At 38.0% G+C, this 13,157-nt stretch overlaps 1 protein-coding gene and 1 non-coding gene across 2 annotated transcripts in view; one reads left to right on the top strand and one right to left on the bottom strand.

Annotated features, from left to right (window-relative positions):
* The window catches only part of LOC132212019 (guanine nucleotide-binding protein G(q) subunit alpha), a 260,920-nt gene that overhangs the window by 173,569 nt on the left and 74,194 nt on the right, over nucleotides 1–13,157 (top strand). The window lies entirely within an intron of this gene.
* LOC132212902 (small nucleolar RNA SNORA61) lies at nucleotides 730–850 on the bottom strand. Its single transcript, XR_009447841.1, has one exon. It is a non-coding gene; the product is annotated as a small nucleolar RNA SNORA61 (small nucleolar RNA).

Here is a 13,157-nt window from a genome sequence, read left to right as displayed (position 1 = left end):
GACAGTTATGTTCTATTGCAGAAGTACTTATTAAGTAGCCTTAGCATTGTGCTAGAATATAAGAAATATTTTGTAAATCGCTGCCCTGTACACACACGGAGCAGTTAAATAGCAGTGCCAGTAATATATGCCGTGTGTTCAACAAATGGTTTATGAACACTGTGAATGGCTCAGGAAGATAAGAATATAAGGAAAGGCTTAAATGGGAGAATGAATAGGATTCTTGGGAGACTGAGGCTTCACTATACATACTCTCTTCACCAGTTCTGTTGCTTAGCAATTTAATTAGGGGCTACTGCTCTATGTGACTAATGATTTCCCGCAACAACTTCTGGGCAGTTACATTTGCTGCTATACACTTAGGTTGTTTCTGCTTATAATTTTGAATATATTGCTTTTTATCACTATATAATTTACCTTTCTTAAGTCTGATATTAATGAATGGAGAATAAAAAGTGAAAAACATTTCATAGAATGGTAATTAACCCAGATAAACTATTCTGAAATCTCTGTATGAGTGCCATTGTGTTTAACCTCATTCCACACACCAATTCCCTATACCACCCCTTCCCTTTCTTTCTTTCTTCCTTCCTTCCTTCCTTCCTTCCTTCCTTCCTTCCTTCCTTCCTTCCTTCCTTCCTTCATCCTTTCTTTCTTCCTTCCTTCCTTCCTTCCTTCCTTCCTTCCTTCCTTCCTTCCTTCCTTCCTTCCTTCCTTTTTTTTTTTTAACGATGTTTGAAACTAGCCCACAGACTACAAGCACTGTGAGGCCAGCTTCAATATTACTTTCCCTCCTTTTACGATCACCAAGATCGGTGTTTGGATCCTATGGGAAAGGGAACCAGAGGGTCCACCCCTTCTTTTTGTTTTCTCTCCACTCCATCTTCTTCCTTAGCCAAAAAGAGATGTTTCTTTCTCTTACTTATATTTTCCTAGCAAGAGATCTGTTTACTAAAAGATGGAGAAGCTCTAGAAAGGATGAAATTTTCTCCCACCAAGTAAAGGGAATTTTAAAATACTACTTAAAATATATGTAGATGGTGTCCATAGAGGCTGGGGACAGGAAGAAAGGGTCATCTCGTACTGTCCACAAGCACAGAAGAGGTTAGTGAAAGGTTATCTTCCTTCTGAGAGGCAGTTTCCATATATGTTCCTTGGAGTAAAGATCAGAATGTTATCAGAGATGGACTGTAGCTCCGATTGCACAGTAAAAAGGAAGTAGGAGCTAAATTTAGAACATACATGAAACCTTTTCAAAAATAGATATGTAGCTAAGAACACATAAAAGAGGCAATATGCATTTTTATCTTCCTGAAAAAGCAATGCAGTTTGCTAAGTTCTTTTGAGTTATATAGAGATGAATTTGGTTTGGTTTTATTTCATGATCCATGCTACATCACCAGTCACTGTAGCTTTTCATTGTAGCTCATCAGAATTTAAGGAGAAGAGTATGTCTGGATATATAATCCCAAGTAAATTCTTCATATACATCTTTAAAAAGGTGTCTTCAAAAAGGTTTTAATCGGGTTGTGATCTTTGCATGTTTTGAAAACATGACATCAAGATGAATGCAGTATAGTGAGATTTGGGCTTTCTTGTGGAGAAGAAAACAATTTACATGTTACTTAAAGTTGACATGCTTCTGGTTGAAAAACCGTTGTAACTGTAAAATAATCACCAGTGACCCATAATTTAAGAGTTTAGAACAGTGGTTCTCAACCTGCCTAATGCCGCGACCCTTTAATACAGTTCCTCATGTTGTGGTGACCCCCAATTTCATTGTTACAAATTGAACATAATTAAAGCATAGTGATTAATCACAAAAGCAATATGTAATTATATATGTGTTTTCCGATGGTCTTAGGTGACCCCTGTGAAAGGGTCGTTCGACCCCCAAAGGGGTCGCGACCCACAGGTTGAGAACCGCTGGTTTAGAACAACATTTCCTTACGATATAAAACTGGTAGTGCTATATAGCAGGTTGGGAGGCATCATAGAAACTATTTTGTATTTTTGGAACAGATTTCCAAAAGTTGAAATCTCCCAAAGAGTTCATTCACTGAGGACATTCCTCCATCATTCCCCTTGGATCATACCTGAAGTACAAACTCAGGCTGCTTCTGTTTACTGCTTGTTCCTCTGCTCTTTTATATATAATATCACATTTAAGCTTTGCAAAATGCTGTGACAAAGGTAACATTACCTCTATTTAGAACAAAGGAAATTGAGGTTTGGAGAGGCACCAAGCAAGTATATGGAAGCATGGTTAAAACTCAGTGTTTGGCTGTGAAGTCACAGGCCCTTAGCTACTGTGCACTATACCTCATGACCCCTGACAAACCAGATCATGTAGAACCATTAGTAGATAACGCATGCTGGGGTCAGGTCTCTTTCGTGGATTGGAACTCATAACATACACATTTGAAGTTAAGTGTAACCACAGCTCTAGGGTGTAAATTAAGGGACTGGGGGAGGGGAAAACATTGGAAGATCCCATGTACGCATTATTTTTTAATGGATTCTGACCAGGAAGCTGAGAAAATTTCCACTGGTTAGAGTCCTATTCAGTGTAATTCTCAATTCCTTTTATGCAGAATGCACACAAAGAACAGAAGAATTAACCAAGCTATAAAGGGAGTTGGGGATAGGGAGTGGGGTGCAAAATCAGATTACTTCAGCACCAGGTAGGCAGTGTGAAGCCAGCCAGGTTTTACTCTTCCAGTTGATGAGTTAGTGAGTGAGTTCATTAGTTTTGGCATTATAAGACACACACTATTCTTCACTTCCATGAAGAATTATGCTCCCATTCTTATGGACAATAGTGAGAGGCAGGTGGCAGCCTAATGGCTATAGCGTCTTGTTCTGTGGAGTATGGGCACAGTGTTGCTGGGTCTTCTATTTTTCAAGAGAAATAGGAAATTGTTTAATGAGAAAGCTTTCAGTTTTAGAGGTTGACCCCATTAAAAAATCATTTGTGTTAGAACAAGTAGGTCTGTAGACTGTCCGCAAACTTCTAGGATTATTAATTTCCCTCTCACAAGTCTTCCCCAGACATAGGTTGATCCTAAGTCCTAGTTTGCCCAAGACACTTGGGTTTTACACCTGTTGTGCTAGCATCCCACCAGTTTAACATTTGCTCTAGTTTTTTTCATTTTTTCAGTGAAGCTTTCTTATTAACAGCTGCACCAAAAAGATCCAGGATGGATCTGATAGACTTTCATTTTTGTATTTCCAGATTCTTCCGGGGCAGTTGAACAGATTTCTCACGTTACCACTTGGTTAAATCGGAAAGATGTTTCAACTCTCTTTCAAATCCTTCCCAGATGCAGTATAACTGTATCTCCCTTTCAAGACAGCATGTGAGCACTCACTGCTAATACACAGTCTGCTCAGACAAGAGGGACTAGGGACAGTCAACTCCTTGCAGCCTCTAGGGTGGTAGAGAAGGATAGGTGCTGCTGCCTTTGCTATCTATTTGATATTATTAGCCAATCTTGCTGTGCACTAAGACACCAGGAAGTCATTCCGCAGGATCAACGGGATATTGTTACGTGCATGTAGAAAATCCCCACTGAACACTCTTGCCGTGGTGGTCTGAAAGCTTTGGCTTCAATGGCTTTATTATTTATTGTTTGGCATAAATCTATTACTATTTGCTTTATTTCCTGATCATGTATTTATTTTGCAGTAAATGCTTTTGGCCATAGAAAGCTTTTAAAAACAAACAAACCTGAAAATGCATGTTTAACAAAAAATTAAATACTGAATTTTCTTTCTCAAGAAAGTAAACAGTAATAGGTAACTTGTACAAAATTGTTGATATTTAACATCACCATTGTAGCCATAGTGATATCATCAACCACACAAAATTCAATGGTAAATGCTTTTGCTTTCTTAAAACTGTTGAAACCAAAAGTATTTTGTGATAATGATATGAATATAGTTCTTGATGGTGCATGGTATCATGATAAATAGAACATGTATTAAATTACAAAGCCTTTGGAGCAGAAATGTTTTTGGAATTGGTTATGACTCACACATAAGTCATAATTGTGTCCAAACAAGTTGCAATAATCTACCAGTCATGAGTTCCATCTCCTAAAAGTATCTGTGAAAGAATAATATTATGAACTGATAGAAAAAAATAGTTCCTATGAAAATACTTGAACTGAAATATTTACATATTTGCATTTTAAAAAATCAGAGTTAAGAATACTTTCCATTTAGCAGAATTTGTTCTAGGCTTCGCAGGCATTTCAGTGCCTAAAAGAGAGGGTATTTCTAAATTAAAAATAGTCTTCTGAAAACTGTCAGGGACAGGATATTAGGAACGGATATGGCTAAAAACATGACTAAAGAACGTGAATGTACCAAGAAAAATTCCTCTGCTCTTTTTTCTTTTCTTCTTTTACTTTATACAGATACATGAAAGTTTTACTTATTAGGAAGAATTCTATATTTGAGAACATTTTAATAATACCAATGTAATAAACTGATTGGTTAATAAATATCTCAAAGATATATAACATTAGCTTTTAGTAATTTAATTGTAGTAACCGTTTTCATACTCAAAAGTGTCATGTGTTAGGTTATAATATCTAGCATCATACTTTCACTAGGATGTTGCAGGTTTCTCCATACTGGTCCAAGTAACTTTCTCCAGTTGATTCTTATCTGTAATCTTTCTGAAATTTGGGTCCTTCTCAGATTGACTGATTATATAACTCATTTACTCCCCCCAAGATGCTTTTAAATTATGAAAAGCAAAAATGCCTAGTGAGACGTGGGTTCTCCTATTTCCCTTCCCATCTTGCTCCTTGGATTCTAAATGTTTCATTACTGTTCTTTATAAGACAAGTTTGCCATTGCTGTCCTTTCTTCTTAAATTCTCATTATCAGAACTACTTCTTGTTCTTTGAGTTAAAGGGATAGTTAAGTAAGTGTTCTAAGAAACTTCTTTCCTTCTGCGAGATTTGGAGACCCAGAGCCCTTTTCACTTTCAGTTCTCCCAAAACACAAGCTCTGAAGCTGCGGTGGTCAGGTTTCACATTGGATGCCCCAGAAAGATTACATTCCCTGTGCAGGACTTGGAATCCTGAGACCATCTGGGACACCCTTCATTAAGGAGCCTGCTCTTTTTATTTTTTCTGGCTTTGCTTAAAAATCTACCAAGCTGAACAGGGGAATCATCTTTATCTCTTTTTCCTGTTGTCAAACAAAATAAAACCCCAAGCCAGCAGCAGCATGCTCTTCTGGTTAATAAGATTGGAGGAGCACAGACATTGCAAAGGGCTCAGTGATTAAGTTTTTCTGAGACGTATTGTCATCAGGAAATGAACCACATGCAAAATGTGATCTCAAAAAGGAAGATGATATGCACCCATAAAGCAGGCATTTACCTATGATGGCAGAGTTGGGGGAGAGCCAGTTAATTCATTGTTTCATTTGTGTAAAATCAACCCCTGGTTTGTTGTTGGGAATCTTAGTCTCTAGTCAGTGTTTTTCAAAATGTGATCCACGAGAAGACCAGTCTCATGGACTGATCCGAGCGGGGAAAGCTGCCCTGGTCAAACAAGTTTGAGAAATACAGTGATGTCTCCAACCCCACCGTGTGCTCATGGATTCCTGGCACCATTACCTTATTAAAGGTCCTGAGTTCTGCAGTACAGACATCTATTTAACTTTGCATAGCCATCATTGTCCACATTTACCAGATTTTGATTTTAGAACCCGTTTTTCAAATAAGCAGCCATTCAAATCCCAAGTAACTAATGTTTCTCAAATATTCTTTGATGGCAACATACAGGTAGACCTCATTATTTTGGATTTTAATGAATAGGCATATATTTAAAAGAGTCTCCTTTTCTAATTTCGTTATCACTGTGACTTTGTATAATTTCTTTGAAAATAAACTTTTTTGTAGTATTTGTTATATATATTTACATATTATATTATCATCATAATCATGAAGGTAATAAGGAACATTTCAAAAATAGTGTAAAATGTTATATGGCATCCCAAGATTTCACAGACCTGGGGTCAAGATTCTATGTAATGGGACCATGTAAGTACATCAGTTGCAGGCCCTTTGGAACTGCTTGCCATTCTGCATCAAGCATTTGACTTTCATGTCATTCATACTGATCATTATGGGATGGCAGACAAACATGAAGATGGAAAATGATAAGCAAAGAACTAAATAGAAGGATATTTTACATGAACAATTATAGTGATAGGGCCAACAAAGAGATTGAGTTCTTTTAAGGAAAAAGAATATTTTAAACAGAAGAATAGAGTGTTTCCTTCGCCCAAGAAGGAATCCATTGTATGTTAGAATAAGGAAATCTAGTCGATTGTGAAGTAACGGCAAAGGGAGAAATATATCTTCAGCAAATGTTTTTTGGGAAAGGCAATGTACCTTATAGTTACTAATTGCCTTGCAGATGCCATAATGGAGATTAAAAATAAAATCTAATGATGAAAGTGAAAATTTAATAGTGGGGTAATAAATATAAACCTAGAATAATATGTGACAGTTTGATAAACTTTCTTACCTAATATTTTATTACCTGGAACATTTTATTTAACATAAATTCTCTGCTTTATCAGTGTCTAATTCATTGCCTGACACACTGTAGACAAATATTTATTGAAATAATCAACATATTAATGATAATTTTGAGATAACAAAAATTCATAATTATAATATTGTTTTAGGGGATTTTTACCAACATTTTTATTTTCCTAACAGCCCTACAGCATACTATTTTCCCCATTTTATAGATGAGGAAGCTGAGGTTCGGGAAGGTTGAGTGACCTGCGTAAAGGCACAGGGCTGGCATGTGGCAGTTATGATTGAAACCTGGTTTGATCTCAGCTACTGTTCCGTCTTCCTCTTCTCTCCTCTGGTTCTCTGGATTTCTCATTGAGAGATTCAATGGTCTTCAGGTGAAGAGGGACATGGGCGCTTAGTAAAAGACAATCAGCAGAGTCCTAGGTCTGAAGGATTCCAAACACAGGACTTACCGTCTTCATCAGAGACTCCAAAAGGCCGTGTCATGTAGTAATTTGTAATTGTGCTGAGCCAGGGGTTGAACTGTAAGTGTGGAGTGGCTGTTCTGTGGGAATGAATCACTTGCTATGTGAATCCAGCTGGTAGCTGCTCAGTGGGACTTTGCTGCTGTTTGTCATTTATGCAGTAATGCCCATTAAACAAACAAAAAAGAACAAACATCAACTGTCCCTCTGTGTATAATGCACCTATGAAGGTCAACTGTTCAAATTGTGATGCAGTCAGAGACGGTGAGGTGGTCTAAGAAAGGACAGTTCTTATCCAAGTTTTCCGTAGGAAAGGTTAAGCTAAAGAATGCTTGCAAATTTGAGGAGCCAGAGGCCCTGTATCCAGTATGACCTCCAGAATGTCACTTCACATTTGAGCAAATTAAGGTTTGGGTGTCTTGCCCAAGGTCACAGAAACTAATAGGTGTGTACATCATGGTTTATGTTTTCTGTGCTGTTTTCCTTTTCTTTTGCTTTTTTAAAAAATATTTTTAAATTGATTTTTATAGAGAGAGGAAGGGCGAGAGAGAAGTATTGATGAGAGAGGTGCCTCCTGCATGCCCCCCACTGGGGATTGAACCTGAAATCCAGGCATGTTCTCTGTCCAGGATTCGAACTGGTGACCCCTCAGTGCATGATGCCCAACCAACTGAGCCACACCAGCCATAGATTTTTCTTTTGCTTTTTAAATAACTAGTAGCTTTAGGTGTTAGGCTCCTCCTTTAAGTGTTGTGCATGCATTCTGTACTTGAAACCTCTAAGATAAGTGCTGTTATTACCCCCCATTTCACAGGTTAGGAAACAGAGGTTTAGAAATGTTAAATAGCTTGCCCAAGGTCATGCTAAATTTGTACAGGGTAGAGGTGGGATTATAACACAGCAATCTGATCCCATATTCTATCCTTTTACTTTGTACTTCCTTTGAGCAGAAGAAGAAGAAGAAGAAAAAAGCCTGGGGTGTTCCCCTTCAGTTTTTTTAGGGGTCTGCATTTTCTCTAGAGTCAAATGCCAAAATGAAAATACTAGTAAGTACCAAGAAAAAAGAATGAGATGTTGTGAGCCTCAGTTGTGAATTAAAAGGGACGCCAACAGTGTTTCAGACTTTTCTAATTTAGAGGTCCTCTGTGTATCGGGCATCCCTTCAGATGGAGCAGGCCTAAGGAGCTGAATATTTGTGTCTGAGAGCTTCAACAAATGTGGAAGTTACCATTTGCTTTTCTACTTCAGGAGTATAGGAGCTGGAATAGGTGTGACATTCCAGCCTCAAGCCACTATGAGGTGTTAATGAGTTTTTGAAAATCCTTCCAGAGTGACTATAAGATCCTTTTTGTTTCATCTGAAGGCTTGGCCTTCTGTGGGCAGAGTAAGGCCCACTATGGTGGGAACTCAGTTCTTCCTTCCCTTTGCCTAAGCAACCATGGAAACATCAACACGTCTAAGATTTACCTGAATTTCATGACCACCGAATCCCTAAAACAAGACATTACCACATTGGCACATCTTGCGGTTTCCATGTGGTCTTTCCCTAGAATTCTGCCAGTTTCTAAGAGTAGCTACTTAGTTCTTACAACGTTCCCTCTAAGGCTTGCTACCAGCTTGCTAAGAATTCTGAAAGCTAGCATTCACCATTAAATATTTTCATCTAGTGTGCTCAATTTTAACAAAATGAAATTGAATTATATTTTGTTTATATGATTTCATTCATATCTGTTTTGCTTTTTCTCTGCACAATGTTCAAAATAAAAAGGGTAGTCAATTGTAATTGATTTGCTATTTATAATATTAGAAATTACTTCTTTTCATCATAGCTTTTTTATTAGTAATTGTTTAATTTCACATAATTATGTTTTTTATTACTATTCACATTTGACATTTGGACAAATAGAAAAGGGTCTAATTTATCTTCTTACTCTAGCATCCTGAAGAACATTCTTTCCACATACAGAATATATTCTACCAAAAAAGTGAAAGGATTCAACTTCCATTGGTGTCATGTATATAGGCAGTTTTAAAATTCTGTATTTTGTAAAATGCTATCATACTTTAAACAACTTAGAGAACGTCAGTTGAAAGCTCTTATATAAACACAAATTACAGTTGATTATATTTGAATGTCATTTTCCAAAACAGCAAGGATGGAATGAAGCTTGGGAGGCAGTAAAAATGACTTAGAAATTCTGACCTGGATGAAGGCAACATGGTGATCTTTGTGCTATTGCAGGCGATATACTTTCATGGATGCTGGAGATTGACCTCAGGTTATCGCTCATAGCTGATCTTGTTCATAGTATAGCTTTCACTGTGGAGATTAATTTGAATTAATAGTCAGCATGAAACTCCTCACTAGACTGTTTTTCCCCCAGAGTCCAGTGAACCTTTGTCCATCTCTCCCTCCTCCTTGGAAATGTCATGCATCTTCTTCTCCACCTGCCAGACAAACCCTGTCTTCTCTCTGACACCTTGTTTGACCTCCTTTGTCCATGTTGAGTTCTACTTGCTCAGTCCACATGTGGCATTGCTCATGTGCAGACTTAACTATGATTTGCCCTATGTTGTTAGGTACTGTTGGAAATAACGAAGTCTGTTTTTAATAAATGATATTATGTGATCCTGGAGAGACAGTGTCATAACCCTTTGGTCCTCTGTGCATTGTAGATGTATTTATTATATATTTATAATTATACAGTTTATGGCTAGATGAGGCTTATAATTTATTCCAGCTATATCACCTTATGGACAAGAAAAATATGAAGTTATAAAGATGTAAAGTAATTTCTCCCAAGGGTTAGAGCTAGTGTTAGAGATAAAGCCAGGACTGGAAGTTAGATATACTGATTTCCAGTTTAATATAATTTCTACTTTTCCTTCCTTGCATTCAACCAATGTTTATTGAGTATCTACCAGGTGGCAGGCACTCTGCTAGGCTCTGATATTGCAATGTTGAGCTTGTTTTGGAACTTATACTGTGATTGTGGAGGAAGATGTTAGCAGATATACAAATACTTGTACGCTAGCTACTGTTAAGGATTATGTAGTGCTGTGAGAATAGGTAATGGACAGAAAATTTCCTCCATTGTAGGACTTGTAGCACTTGGCATTGTATTTATATGCATCTTTAAATGCTGTTAAGTTAGACAAATATTTGTTTGCTTATTATTCTGTGTTGGGTCCCCCCAAAAAATTAGAGTCATTAAGCTACAGCCCCCTTTTCAACATATAGTCTACAACAGGGATAAGGCAAGACATTAACAATTCACACAAAGTAAAATGTAAAAGTCCCATTGTTCAAAAGACGCAAAGACCGCATTTTGGGTGGAGAGGAGAAATATCAGAGAGATGGCACATGAAATAGTCCCAGAACAAAAGCTAAAGAAAGTACAGAAAGGAAGAAGGGAGACATTGCAGATGTGAGAAAAAGCAAGCAAGCTAGACCACGATAGGAAACTACAGGCGTTTTCTGGCATGAGAAAGTAGTCTCACTTTGCAGGAGCAGGCGCTCAGTGGAAAGTTACAATACACTGTTGAGAATGTTGTCTTTAGTTAATACCCTTACAGTCAACTGAAATTAAGGCTGGACATGCAAGAATTCCCTCTTGCTCCTACTCCTGGATCATATAATCCTGTGTTTTGTTTGGTTGCCATCTATATGGATGGTTCCCTCCATGGAGACTACGTCTAATTCCCTGATGCTATATTACCTAGCATCTCACTGGGGTCCAGTAGACAGTTAATCATAATGGTGAAAAGTGTCTGGTATGTTGAAACTGTTTTCTCTGGCAGAAGCTAACCTCTCTAGAAACAGAAACAAAACTCCTTCCAAATGGCATGGCTGGCCCAGTGTAGTGAGTATCAAATTCATTTTAAATACTGCCTACACTAACCTATGTCACCATGTAGCTATTAGCCAATTCACAGAGAGGTCTCAACCTTTTATCCCTATGGATAGTATAATAGTTTGTCTAAATAATATTGTAGGAAGGTTCTGGAAATTCCTTATTTTTTAGCATGTGTTAACCAGTGGCCAGCTACCACTTTCTAGATTCTACGCAGGGCATCGTTATTGGTCCAGCTTATTAGGGAAGCAAATGGGAAAGGATCTTTTAGAACAAATGCAACAAACGACTGGCCTCCAATGGGCACAGATATGCTTTATCTTTTCTAGGGTTGCTGAGATTTAAAATTAGAAATATTTCATAGAAAAATCTACATTTTAGCTTCACTTGCAAAATTGGAACTTCTGGAAACAGTGAACCTACATTTCCAATGGCAGCAACTGGTTGGAGCTAAATAGCAGCCGCCCTTTTTAATTAGTGTGTGTATTTCCCAGTGTGCCACAGTCCTCATCACTCCCTATTGCATATACCTACCCTGTTTTACTTATTCCCATGGCTTCTTAGTCTTATGAACACTTGTTAATGACTCCTGCTTTGGAGAGACCTTTGTGAACCTTTTCTCCTAGTTTCCCATAGCCATTCTGTGGCCCAGCCTCATTCCTAGAGCTTCTAATTCAAAAGGTTTGAGTTGGGATAAGAGGATTTGCATTTCTACCAAATCCCCAGGTGCTGCTGCTGGTGTGTGGATCACCTTTGGAGAACCACTGACCCTACAGTGTTGTAACACAATACAAAGCCACATGAGGCTAGTGGGGCAGTATGTTCCCCACCAGGAATAACATTGGGGCCATATGAAGAAGCAGTCAGATTCAAAACCCGGTCTTGAGAGTATATCAGGTTGGAAACCATCCAATATATCCCTGCTTCTTCCCCCAGTGGCCCTCTGAGATCCACTGAATCCCCAGAAAACCCTGGAATGCAGATGTAGTGATGGTGAGTCTAATTTAGGATTATAGCAAGGGTAATCACTATCATATCTCAGGACACAAAGAGCTAGAGCTCGTATTCAGTGAACAAGGGCAGAAAAGCAAGGGTTGAAACTTAACATTCTTACATACCTATTGGGCAGGGTGGGGGAGGCCCCCACGTCCAGTGTTTTATGCTCGGAGGAGGTTTAATTGAGCAGGCCGAAGGCAGAGAAGATGGGTCTAGCACAGATAAACAAGTGCTCCAAAGCCATGTGGAGCACCGCATTGTGGATTCATTGGGTCACCAGTGACAATTGTTTTCAAAGAGTTAATCTTGTGAGGAACTATGATTGAGGTGGATGCACCTGGAGTGGGACTCAGGAACAGGACTCCAGGCTGGCAGGACCGCTGGAGGGATAGCAAGGCAGATGGCCTGGATAGGGATTAGGTACAGAAAGCAACTACAGGGATCTGTTTTCTAAGAGTGGCATCCCATGTGGAACTGGACTTCTCCATTACTGGATCTGACTATCAAGGTCAGAGCAGAACTAGCAAGAAAGGTGGTTTCTTCAGTCCTTAGCATGTTGGGCTTCTTAAAACTTGATTAAAGTTAAGATTAGTCTAATGACATGGGGGTCTTTTCACATATGGACAGAGAAAGAAGGTAAAGGTTGGGAGCTAGATAGGACCTGGCATGATTTAAATTTATTACTGTTCTATCTACTTAATAACTCTATGAAATGAATAACTAGGTCATCATGTGCCCATGATAGCCACTCACTAACCTAGTTCAGAAGTTTGTATTTTTGTACAAAATCAAGACTGAATAAATTATCAGTCATCTGCCTTCAGCTTCCAAGGTAATTAGTTATTTTATTTGTTTATTTAAGTATTTATGTATATATAATTTGCATACATATTACTTCCACGAAACCTATTCTAATTGGGATTGTTCAGCAGTGGTATATTCCTGTTAATTTGGGGAGTGACCATATAATATTTTTATTTTAATCTTATGGAAAAAATATTTTAAATCTCCTTACCTATTTCCTGCTTAATGTTGTATAATGAAATAACAAAGTCCTTTTTCTTTGTTGAAAAATCGAATAGGGTCCTCAATCTGATAACGTAGGTAAAGCAGATATAAAATAGATGTTTTAGAATAAATGTTTCAGAAGTTGGGGTATGTGGGAATGGAGAGAGAATGGTTTCTGTTTTTCAAATTAAGTCATTGCTATTAACTGTTGTTCTAGTGGTTTTATACTCTGTAAATTAGGGAAACTAGTCCTGACTGGGA

The sequence above is a fragment of the Myotis daubentonii genome, chromosome 11 (genome assembly GCF_963259705.1).
Source record: "Myotis daubentonii chromosome 11, mMyoDau2.1, whole genome shotgun sequence".
In the NCBI taxonomy this organism is placed as follows: Eukaryota; Metazoa; Chordata; class Mammalia; order Chiroptera; family Vespertilionidae; genus Myotis; species Myotis daubentonii.
Note: the sequence above shows the minus strand (reverse complement) of the source record. Positions and strands in the feature narration are given on the sequence as shown.